General features: G+C 37.3%; 1 pseudogene; it reads left to right on the forward strand.

Moving 5' to 3' along the window:
- The first annotated feature begins 486 nt into the window (after positions 1–486).
- Positions 487–13,314, forward strand: LOC118242700 (NACHT, LRR and PYD domains-containing protein 3-like; annotated as a pseudogene).
- Positions 13,315–13,532: the final 218 nt, after the last annotated feature.

Below are 13,532 nucleotides of genomic sequence, written 5' to 3' on the forward strand. Positions count from 1 at the left end.
TGATTATTTAAACCAGACATTTGACCGGGCACATCCTCCCTTGCCTCCTCTGATGAACCGCCTAATGTGTGTATTATTATCAAGTGTATTATTTTCAGTCCTCATGCTGCACTTCATCTGAATTATTTTCCATCTAATATCACCAGATGGGGGAACCAGAGAGCAGAATCTCCAGATCCCAGCTATATGTCTATGAAAAGTGACAGCTCCAAGCTTTTCCCTCTGAGGTTATAAAAAGCGTGTTTACAGGAAAAAAAGATTTAAACATTGAATTAGTCATGTTAATAACATAAAACATAAAGGAGTATAGAGATTCTGTGTCCTTTAAAAAAAAAAAAGTCTATTCTGATTAGTAGTCATTCATATCCCAGAGCATAAACGCTGATCCTGAGTGAGCAGTAGATATGCTGCCTGTAGAACTGGACATGTTATTAAGTGCTGTGTCCTGTGCGGTATATACTAAAACAGACACACCCACACCCACACACACACACACACACACACACACACACACACACACACACACACACACACACACACATGCAATGTCAGAGTGTATCACAATGTATATATGAAATAATGAATAAAATGCCTTGTGTTTCAGTCTGATTCATGTATTTATTTTATCCTCTCTCTTTCATCCTGACTCTTCCTCTTTGTTTCTATTAACAGGAGGGAAGATGATGAACTACAAGATCAGTCCAGGTGTGGAGTGTGTGAGCAGCTTCTGACAGATCCAGTCTCCATCAGCTGTGGACACAGGTTCTGCAGACAGTGTATCAGCAGCTACTGGGACCAGTCTTCTTCATCAGGAGGGTTTGGCTGTCCACAGTGCAGAAAGAGATCTAGAACCCGTCCTCTTCTACACCCACACAAAGACATGGAAGAGGCCATGCAGCACGACTGTCACACTCCAGTGCATGATGTACTGCATAGAGTCTTACACACCCACAAAACCAGCATGAAGAACAAGTATGAGAGCTTATTTGAGGGAATCAATACACAAGAGAATAAAACCCTCTTGAACCAGATTTACACACAGCTCTACATCATAGAGGGAGAGAGTGAAAGTGTGGATGAAGAACATGAGGTTTTACAGATGGAGAAAACACTCAGGAAACAACTGTTACAAGACATTCCAATCAACTGCTCTGACATCTTTAAAGCTGTACAAGATCCTAAAAAAGAAATGGAAGAAGAGAACATTAGAGCTGTGATGGCTGAAGGTGTCAGACACACAGAAGAAAAAGAAGATAAAGGACCAGAAATGCCAAAGCTCAGAACGGTTCTGACTAAAGGAATTGCAGGAATTGGGAAAACTGTCTCTGTGCAGAAATTCATTCTTGACTGGGCTGAGGGAAAATCCAATCAGGATGTAGATTTCATGTTTGTGCTTCCATTCAGGGAGCTGAACTTGATTAAAGATGAGCAGTACAGTCTTCATACACTTCTGTGTAACTTCCATCCTGAGATCAAAGATCTTGCCTTAAGGACATATGATACACACAAATGTGTGTTCGTTTTTGATGGTTTAAACGAAAGCACAATTCCACTGAACTTTCTATGGTGTGAAAATGTATTTGACATTACCACGATATCATCAGTGAATGTGTTGATCACAAACCTCTTCAAAGGAGAGTTGCTTTCCTCTGCTCTCATCTGGATAACCTCCCGACCAGCAGGAACCAGTCAAATCCCTCCTCAGTACATAAACTGTTTGACAGAAATTCAGGGATTCACTGATGCACAGAAGGAGGAGTACTTCAGGAAAATAATCGGTGATCAAGACCAAGCCAAGAAAATCATCTCACACATTAAGACAGTAAAGAGCCTCCACATCATGTGCCACATACCGGTCTTCTGTTGGATCTCAGCCACGGTGCTTCAGAAAATCATTAAGAAAAATAATGATACAGAAATCCCTAAAACTCTGACTGAGATGTGTATAAACTTTATGTGGACTCAGTTACACACGAAGAATGCAAAGTACAAAGAGAAAAATGAGAGAGATCTAAAAACCCTTCTGGAATCCAGCAGAACTTTGATTCTGAAACTAGCGGAACTGGCTTTTAAGCAGTTGATGAAGGGCAATGTACTATTCTATGAAGAAGACCTAAGAGAGTGTGGCATTGATGTCACTGAGGCCTCTGTGTACTCTGGGATTTGCACTGAGATATTTAGAGAGGAATCTGTGCTCTACCAGACAAAGGTCTACTGCTTTGTGCATCTGAGCTTTCAGGAGTTCCTGGCTACTTTCTATGTGTTTCAATGCTGTGTGAACAAGGACATTGAGGCACTGCAGTTTTTTATGCCTCAGCATTGGGGCTGGTACAGAAACCGGTCTGAGAATGTTCTACTGGAGGACCTGCTGGAAGGAGCAGTGGACAAAGCCTTGAAGAGTCAAAATGGACACCTGGATCTTTTCCTCCGGTTCCTGCTGGGCATAACACTGGAGACCAATCAGAGACTCCTACAAGGCCTACTGATACAATCACAGAACTGTTCAAAGAGCATCAACAAGGCAGTCCAGTACATCAAAAAACATAAAAACAGAAAGCATTCTTACTGAGAAATCCAACAATCTCTTCCTCTGTCTGACTGAAATACATGACCAGTCCCTCTCCAGGGAGATTCAGCAATATCTACAATCAGATAAAGAATCCCAAAGCAAGCTCTCTCCTGGACTGTGTTCAGCTATAGCTTTCTTAATGCAGATGTCAGAGGAAGTGCTGGATGAGGTGGACCTGAAGAAATTCAATACATCAGAGGAGGGTTACAGGAGACTGATACCAGCTGTGTACAACTGCAGAAAAGCTCTGTGAGTGTTATGTGAATGAGTATAATGTCATGAATATTTTTTTAAAATAGGATAAATGTGAACACTGGCCACATTTAAGTTAATTCATCATGCCTTGTGATGGTCTGGCACACTGCCCAGGGTTAGTTCCCATCTTGTGCTATCAGAATAGGCTCCACCCCCCATGACCCAGAATTAGATTGGTTTGGAATATGACTGGATGAATGTATGCTGTATACAATACTTAAAATATGTCTGTGGACCAAATGCAAATTTCATACTAAAATTAAATGTTTTTCCTTTACATACAATAAAGTAAATGTTTCAAAGGGTCTAAATGAAAAACAAGTGTATTGTTATACATGACATTAGTTATTATCATGTTTTATAATAACCAGTATATAATATATATATAATTCTATAGTCAATATGCAGTTGGACACACTCTTGGGGGAAAAAAAATGAAAGAAAGAAAAAAAAAACTATTCATACTAATGTTTCCCATTTAGTTTCTTGTTTCACATTGGGAAATGTTAAAGAATGTAGTCCAAAACCAGAAAGAAGTAGAGGACAGAGCTATAGCTATAGGAGAAACCATATTTTTATAATATGCAGTGTTGACAGTACAGCATTATTATGGGTAAATAATAGGTGAGGAGGAAGAAATTTGACTTTTCTTATACACTGTCATCCTTTTACCACCCCCTGGGGGGTCAATCATATCATTGGTTTTAAGTGCTTAACAGTTTTGTGATTTATCAAAATTTCTACTGCTTGTTTGTTTATACATAATTATGTGGTTTCCTCTTCAGCTTATCCAAGCAATTTCTGTGTTACCTGTTTCCATCAGCCTGTTTTAACTGTACTCTGCACTTAATTCTCACTGCCTTTGCAGACTAGATGGCTATAATCTCACCACAGACTGCATTGAAACTCTCTCCTACACTTTGATGTCTCCAAACTACCCCCTGCGAGAACTGCAACTGAGTAACAATAACCTAAAAAATTCAGAATTGGAGCTGCTCTGTTCTGGACTTAAGAGTTGCCACTGTAAACTGGAGATACTCAGGTAAGCCTTCTATCATTTAATACCTGAATTAAAACAAGTTCATTGTAATGTGTGAAGGCAAGGCCGTGATATTTTTATGAATATCCCTGGGTCTCAATATAGAAATTAAGCATTGACTTTGGGGCAAATTCTGCTCTTGAAGTTGCTGTTAAAGTAATGGAGTGGCCTTAAGATGGTTATGATTTTCCCCAAGGGAAATAATGATAGCAAGGGCATGATAAAGACATTTGTTTTCACAAGCAGATTTGCTATTATTAGATAAATATGTCATCCTTCTTGGATTCTGGCACTGATTGTGTTTCTTCAAACCATAATTTAACACCTGAAATGAATGGTCATTATAAAATAGGTGAGCAGGAGACAATAAAACCCGCAATGCAGGGCTACTCTAGAAGGATTAAAATATCTAACCAAACTTTAAGATAAGCAATAGATATCAGTAGAACCTACTAGGAATGGGATGAAGCTATGAGCTGAAATTATTTTACAGTTTTACTTAGTGTAATTTAACACAACTTTAAACTTGCTTGTTTACACTGATAGAGCTTATGGGTTATAAAAATTAACTAAAGTTAAATTGTCGCACAAGTGTCTTAGCACATTACTTAGTTTGAGATTTATAAATGCATTAATTCCCCACTGATGGGGATTGTGTTTATAAAATGTATGATTAAAGTGTGTTAACAATAAATATAAACCTAATCATGGACATGACTACATGCAGTAGAAGCTAATAATATCAAAGTGGCTGCTCACTCAATATCTGAACTGTCATCCTTTCTGTTCTCATTATTTTTGGAAGCATTAGCAGCAGTTATATAACAAACTACAAATGTCAAGGGTGTTTAGACCCATAATGCAGAACATATAATCAGTTTATATGCAGATGATATATTACTGTTCCTGCAAAATCATCTCTCATCAAACTATCCAAACTATAGAAATACATTCCAAAATCTCCAAATATATTAACTGGACCAAATCACTCAACATGAGCTCATGCCTCTAAGCACTCAGCACATCACATATTTGAGTATAAAAATCTCCAGATATCTTTCATAGTTGCCTAATCTTAATTTTAATCCATACTCACATCTAAAAATGATAACTGCCAACCCTCATTGACAGAATATCTTCTATCAAAATGATAGTATTACCAAAAGTAAACAATCAATCAATCAAAATGCATTTATATAGTGCTTTTTACAACAGGCACAAGCAGCTTTACAGATGTTTAGGTCCAAGCCTGCCAGTAAGCACCTTCTCACCTCTGATTGTTTTCTTGAAAAAAACCTTGTCTGCTTGACCATCACTTTTCTCCTGTGATTATTTATGATCCTGATTATGAGTTGTTGTTGTTTTTTATTATTTTATTTTAAAGTTAAATTTAGGCCCATGTCTAGACAGTAGACCTACTGCTTAAATTAGGCCCCAGCTCTAATAGTCCTGTTACGGAACGAGGCTTAAGCAGGATGTAGGGATGAGGCACGTTGAGACAAATGTTTTATTTAACACAAAACACCTACACTCACCACACATACTATATTACATCAAATACCAACAAACATATGACGACACAAGAGACACACACTCGACAATTACACACAAGGATCAGATCAGGTGGGTGACAAGAGACAGCGTGACACTACAGACTAACAAACACACACACAGATGTTTGAGGAGGAGGGAGGGGCTGTATTGTAACAGTCCTCCAGGCTTTGGACCTCTTTTTGTATTGTGTTTTAATGTATGTTCAGTCTGGGGCATTAAAATAGTGTAAACAAGCTATACCGTTCAAGGCTGCGTAAAATGTGTCCCATGAAAAGAAAAAAAAAAAAAGTTATGTGATAGAATGGCTGGGTGGTTGTTCTCTGAAACATCCACAAGATGGAGACATTTGTTTGGTCTCCAAATGCATTTTTAAATGGGAAATGTTGGTCATTCATTTCTCTGTCATCCTGGGGTTAAATATACACAGATGAATGTGTTGAAAAGCTGGAGAGGGGTAGTATTTTATTTTTAAAGCTCCAGATGCCTGGATGGTTCCATGTCTGGACAGTGAATGATCAGATTTGGGGTGGTGTGTTTCTTTCTTACTGTTACCATACAAACACTCCCATCAATTCCATACTGTTGAACACTCCATTCCCATTCTATCAGAAAGTAAAATAAATGACCATTATAAGCAAATCATAAATTTGTAGTTTTTGTAGTCACTCTGTTTTTTGTTTTTTTAAAATGTATTTTGTTCTCTTTAGGCAACAGTGCATTCCCTCTTTACTTTAATTGTACAGTCAGTTAAGTAGCTTGTACAAGGAGAAATAAAAGGCACCACTAGCATTCAGTAGTGATACACAAACACCGACTCTTGACCTTTTGACTTTAGCTTTCAGCCTAATACATTAAATAGATGCTTTTCCTATTGTACTAAGCAGATTACGTGTTACATACTTACACCTTCTTAATAAGCCTTCCTCATTTGTATGTTTTTTTATTACTTACTGGCTTTGTTTTGTTCTTTGATATGTTGTCTTATTTCATATATTTCAAGTGTTCACCTGGCATACGAGTGTTCTGTTTGGAATGTTATTTTTATGGCTGCACAGAAAAAGTCTGATATTTGCTTATTTATTAATGAATTGGTAATAAAGCTTTCACATATCACTCTTTCATATCAATTTTGGTCAACAGTTACTGTACAAATCACTTTGGACTAAAAATAAATATGCAGTCCTTAAGGTCATTTTACCACCTTTGTTTACCATCTGGCAAAATTATAATTCTGAGTCATTAAATATATTGTAAAATCTGTCATATTGATCTGCCTTTGTAGGCTACCTATCTGTAATCTTGGGGAAAAGACTTGTGAAAATTTGGGATCAGCTTTGCAACTGACAAACTCAATCTTGAGAGCACTGGACCTTACTAACAATGATCTGCATGATTCAGGAGTGACACTGCTCTCTGCTGGACTGAAGAGTTCACATTGTAAACTGGAGATACTCAGGTGAGCTAAAAATGTAAATATTAAGTATAAATATAAAATATAAGTATAAATATAGAATTATATATTTTTTTTCCCCCTCACACCACATAAAAGTAACTACAGTGGTGTGAAAGTGTTTGCCCCCTTCCTGATATCTTATTTTATTTGTGCATGTTTGTCACAGTTAAATGTTTCAGATCATCAAACAAATTTAAATATTAGGCAAAGATAACACAAGTAAACACAAAATGGAGTTTTTAAATGAAGGTTTTTATTATTAAGGGGAAAAAAAAATCCAAACCTACATGGCCCTGTGTGAAAAAGTGATTGCCCCCTAAACCTAATAACTGGTTGGGACACCCTTAGCAGCAACAACTGCAATCAAGCGTTTGCGATAATTAGCAATGAGTCTTTTACAGCACTGTGGAGGAATTTTGGCCCACTCATCTTTGCAGAATTGTTGTAATTCAGCCACATTGGAGGGTTTTCAAGCATGAACTGCCTTTTTAAGGTCATGCCACAGCATCTCAATCAGATTCAAGTCAGGACTTTGTCTAGGCCACTGCAAAGTCTTCATTTTGTTTTTCTTAAGCCATTCAGAGGTGGACTTGCTGGTGTGTTTTGGATCATTGTCTTGCTTCAGAACCCAAGTGCGCTTCAGCTTGAGGTGACGAAGAGATGGCCAGACATTTTCCTTCAGGATTTTTTGGTAGGCAGCAGAATTCATGGTTCCATTCACCACAGCAAGTCTTCCAGCTCCTGAAGTAGAAAAACAGCTCCAGACCATCACACTGCCAGCACCATATTTGACTGTTGGTATGATGTTCCTTTTCTGAAACGCTGTGTTACTTTTACGCCAGATGTAATAGGACATGCACTTTCCAAAAAGTTCAACTTTTGTCTTGTCAGTCTACAAAGTGTTTTCCCAAAAGTCTTGGGGATCATCAAGATATTTTCTGGCAAAACTGAGATGGGCCTTTATGTTCTTTTTGCTCATCAGTGTTTTTTGTCTTGGAACTCTGCTATGCAGGCCATTTTTGCCCAGTCTCTTTCATTTTTGCCCAGTCTCTTTTTCATGGAGTCATGAACACTGACCTTAACTGAAGCAGGTGAGGCCTGGATTTCTTTGGATGTTGTTGTGGGGTCTTTTGTGACCTCTTGGATGTGTCATCACTGTGCTCTTGGGGTAATTTTGGTCGACCAGCCACTCCTGGGAAGGTTCACCACTGTTACATGTTTTTGCCATTTGTGGATAATGGCTCTCACTGTGGTTTGCTGGAGTCCCAAAGCTTTAGAAATGGTTTTATAACCTTTTCCAAACTGATACATCTCAATTACTTTGTATCTCATTTGTTCCTGAATTTCTTTGGATCACAGCATGCAGTCTAGCTTTTTAGGATCTTTTGGTCTATTTCTCCTTGTCAGCCAAATGCTATTTAAGTGATTTCTTGATTGAGAACAGGTGTGATAGTAATCAGGCCTGGGTGTGTCATTCACAAAGTGCCATGTAGGTTTGGATTTTTTTTCCATTTAATAATAAAAACCTTCATTTAAAAACTGCATTATGTGTTTACTTGTGTTATCTTTGTCTAATATTTAAATTTGTTTGATGTTCTGAAACATTTAAGTGTGATAAACATGCAAAAAAATAAGATATCAGGAAGGGGGAAAATACTTTTTCACACCACTGTATGTCTCATAATTATTAATCTCATTAATAAATCAGTCTTAATTTGTCAGTCAAATCATATTGATCACAATCCTTAATTTTTAACTAAAGAAAGTAACATACATTATTTCATTTCTGAAGGATTAAATAAGTGTGCTTTACTTTTGGCCACATTCACACAGCAGGTAAATATGGGACAAATCTGATCTTTTACTCTATATGTGATGCACAATTGTAATTTGGACAGCAGCACGAACAGCAAAAGCCACAGTTATTCTGTTATGTTCATTTCCAATTAGGGCCACTTTCATATGTGGTCATAAAATCGGATCAATATCTCAAATGTGGCAAAATTAATCAATTTGCATTAATCCAACTTGACATTCATCATATTTCTTGCAGCCAGGAAAAAAAGACAAATGAACAGTGAGGGAGTATTTCAGTGAAAGGCTAGCCAGACAACATTTTACAGTGTTTTCCATTTTTAACACTGTTGACTACAAAAATCTATATAATAATAACTATAGGAACAATAAGCTTGTTGCATTAGTGGACAACTTGGTGGAAATAAATTATACATTTAATAACACACAAGCTACTCAAAGTCAAAACCAATAGAATCAACAATCTGTTTATTTATAGTGTAAATTAGCTTGTGTGTGTGTTGTGAGAAAGAGGAAAACAAGGTTTGTGCATACTCATGTAAATGTACATGCATGATGTTAAAGGAGGTGGAGATTTGCTACTTTTGGTTCTCCATACAAGAACCAACAAAATAAAATGGCACCACGTGTAAATGGCAGAATGACATGGCTGTAGGTTATGTTCAGCTGGTTTTGTTCTATCTGATATATTCTAGGTTATTACTTATTTTTATTTATTTTTTTAAATTTCTGTTCATTCTCTGTCTCTGCTCTGCACTTAAGTTCTAACTCTTGAGCGAAGCTTGATTTGTAAAACATAGGGTAACCTGCACACCAGTGATGAGGTGCCCAGTGTGTGGGCAGGTAGGGATACATTTCTGGAAGAGTTCGCCAAGTGCTCCACTTAGTACAGTAGCATTCAAAAAAGACTTAGTGATAATATGACGGCTGTAGTCCAAATCATAAAGTTTAACTGATTCTATGGGAAGACTGGAAGTATCAACTAAGCATACAGTGTGTTATGATGACACATGATATATGTTCAACCTCATAAGCCTTTTTTTCTCAGAACATGGTGTCCTACAAAACTATATAAATACATTATGCCTTTTAAAATACATAACATGGAAATAACAACAAAAATACCCATATTTGGTTAGACTTGGTTTTTAAGGTTACACACAAATAAGTGTTGAAAAAAAAAGTTTATTAATTTTAACATTTTATTTAATTTCATAACAAAAAATGTTTGCAGTTAGACAGTACAGCCTGAGAAGCATGTGAATTATGTCACTGAATTTGTCTCTATTTGTTTTCCTCTCCTTTTTTGCAGATTGTCTGGTTGTTTGGTCACAGGGGAAGGCTGTTATTCTCTGGCTTCAGCCCTGAGTTTAAACCCCTCACATCTAAAAGAACTGGTTCTGACCTATAACCACCCAGGAGACTCAGGAATGAAGCTGCTCTCTGCTAGACTGGAAGATCCACTCTGCAAACTGGACACACTTAAGTATGTGAAACTATAGTGGTGTCCGTATAAATGTATAAGGGGGTATATTCAAATTGATACTAGTCTATTTAGGTTACTTTATGTAGTGTCAATGATATGCTTAAATTTGGGTTTGGCTTTTGGCTGGTCAGTGAATTGTCTGATTTATTGTACAATAATAGATACAAGATAACACAGTCTGAGTGAGCATCAGTGTAGCTGTGCTGTTAGATGAGATTGTCTTTGCATCCTGCCAAGCCTCCCAGCATTACAAGGATGAGGGTGGTGCACTGAACACTCTTAAAATAATTAATTGCCAGTTTATTGAAGTGTTCATGCTGCTACAAATGTTAAATTATTGTAAAATGAATACTTTAGCACAGTTCTTCTCAGGAGCTTCGTACTGAAGCTTATGCCAGCATTAATGACCAAAATCTAAAGTGTAATGGGAGTGAGGTGGGGGGCGAATACACATGCAAAGTACCAGCGACTTGGACTTGAGAATGAGCAGAATCCAAAACAGGGGAAGACATATCGAGAATGATAAACAGGTCAATGTAAAGAAATGGACTAGTTTAATAACAGAAACACGAGGAACAAACCAAAAAGATAAGAGGCCAATTCAGGGTGAGGGTGAGCACTGGATAAATAAAGAGACTAAATATTGAAGGGGAACCTACGGGATAACAAGGAAGCATAAACAAACAGGGTAAACAAAAAGGAAGGGGAAAGAAACCTAAAGGGAGCAAAGCGACAAGGAAAGAGACTAGACTACAGCGTGGGATTATAGATCAGGAAAGAAACTTAGGAGAGTACACAGAAATAATTTATAGCGGACAGGAGATCAGAATCAACTTAATGAACATTAACCGGCAAGGCAATATCGACAAAGAAGGCAACATAAACTAGAATACCAAGAGAAAGCATGTAGGAACCAAACAAAAGATAACACTAACAGGAGAATAACAATAGTAAACAGAGAGAGTAACTTAACTTGAAACACCAAGAACGATTACAGCGTAACCATAAGCGAAGAAGAGTCAGAACATCAAAAATACTTAGAAATGAAATTATAAATGACCAACAACCCTAAGATTCAGTGACACGGTTTAAATATACAAAGATAAAAAGAATATAAACAAGGAGCAGGTGAAAGCAATGACGGGTGTTGAAAACAAACGAGGAGGTGGAGAAAACGAAACTAAGGACTGGAACACACGGAAGAGATCATGAAGCCAGGGAAACAGGAGAAGCTCCGGTCCGCAAACATGATATAAAGTCTGGTAAATGTGTAGGTTTATTTTTTATTTTTTCAATTTTCTTTCCACAAAATATTAGTTAGTTACATCTTGTTTATATAGGCTATTACTTAACATTATTATTGCTATGACCATGACAAAAATGAAATAAAAAAAGATTTATGTAAGACAGGATTATGATAAATCTTAACTATAAAGTACAGAAGTTCTTAATTTTATTAATTTAGCACAAAACAACACCAAACCTTTTGTTAATGCGAAACAATATTACAAACTTGGAGATAAGCAACAGAACGTGCAGGGGAGCAGGAGAGTGGGGATGCTGAAAAGCTCCACCATGCCTGCTGTATGTTTTATATAAGTTAAATAATGTAACAGTATTGACAAATTAATTTCCTCTGCAAACATGCAGTTTTACACAAACATATCAGCTGATTGATAATGACATGTTCCCACAAAGGAAAAAGAAAAAGAAAAAATAACACTGAAATAATAATTTAGAAATTACTGGCATGTGTTTAAATTATCATGGTAAATTATAATATTATTATACTATACTATTATAGTATTATAGTATACTGCTATTATAGACTAAAATGGTTGGAATGAAGGACATGTGTGTATGCCTCTACAATGTAACCTGAGTACTGAGGACTCTGTGGTTCTAATTCATACGTCCAACCCTATCTGTAATTAAACAGTTTCCCAGTGGAAAAGCTGAATTAATGTAGCCCTGTGTGTTTGTGTTAACCACAGTCTGAATGTAGACCTATACTGAATGAGTGCAGTAATAAATAGTTGAACTACACTGGGAGAAATGACAGATGGGTGAGAAGATCAATAAAAACTTGCTGTCAATGAAAATACTTTTCAAGAAATTAATAATTCTTACATATTATTATTAAACTGTGTGTGTGTGTGTGTGTGTGTGTGTGTGTGTGTGTGTGTGTGTGTGTGTGTGTGTGTGTGTGTGTGTTTCTGTGTGTCTTTAGAATGGAACATGCAGGGATGATCAGAATCAAAGAAGGCTTTAAAAAATGTAGGTTCACTGTATGCACACACACACACACACACACACACACACACACACACACACACACACACACACACACTCAATTTGTGTCCTTGCCTTTAACCTTTCTTCTTGTGCACAGACGCATGTGTGCTCACACTGGATCCAAACACAGCACACCCCCATCACCATCTGTCTGAGGGAAACCGTAAGGTGACATGGATGGAGGAGCAGCAGTCATATCCTGATCATTCAGAGAGATTTGATGGCTGTGAGCAGGTGCTGTGTAGAGAGACTGTGTCTGGACGCTGTTACTGGGAAGCAGAGTGGAGGGGGAGTGGAGAGTCTGTTGTAGCAGTGGCATATAAAGGAATCAACTCAAAAGGAGGCAGTACTGACTGTGCATTTGGATACAATGACAAGTCCTGGTGTCTCATCTGCTCTAATGAGCGTTACATTGCCAGGCATAATAAGAATCACACTTTCTTACCTGTCCTTACCTCCAGGTCCAACAGAGTAGGAGTGTATCTGGACTGGCCGTCAGGCACTCTGTCCTTTTACAATGTCTCCTTGGACACACATACATTGACCCATTTATATACATTCCACTCCACATTCACTGAGCCCCTCTATGCAGGGTTTGGGTTTTGGGCTGTGTCTTCTGGTACCTCAGTGCGAGTGAGATAGAATATCTTGTGTTGTGCAGGGAAATATCAGACAAACCTTACTTTATATTGTGGACATCTTGTATCAGCAGGATTCAAAATTCAATATTTTTCAAGACTCAATTTTTCAGACTACTTAGTAGATATGTCAGACCATATTTCACACGCGCACACACACACACACACACACACACACCCTTTTGGTTTTCACAAAGTTTACTGCCTCAGTTGTTTTGTCCGATATTTATATGATATAGATAAGTTTTTTTATAAAAATTTTTTTATTGACAAATACATCTAGTTTAAGCAAAGACTTAATATTTACAGTGTTGACCCTTCTTTTTTTAAGACTTCTGCAATTCACCTTGGCATGCTGGATATCAGCTTCTGGGTAAAATCTTTACTGATGGCAACTAATTCTTTCCTAATCATTGCTTGGAGTTGAT

This window comes from Electrophorus electricus, chromosome 18 (assembly GCF_041902795.1).
Source record: "Electrophorus electricus isolate QZ-2024a chromosome 18, ASM4190279v1, whole genome shotgun sequence".
NCBI lineage: Eukaryota > Metazoa > Chordata > Actinopteri > Gymnotiformes > Gymnotidae > Electrophorus > Electrophorus electricus.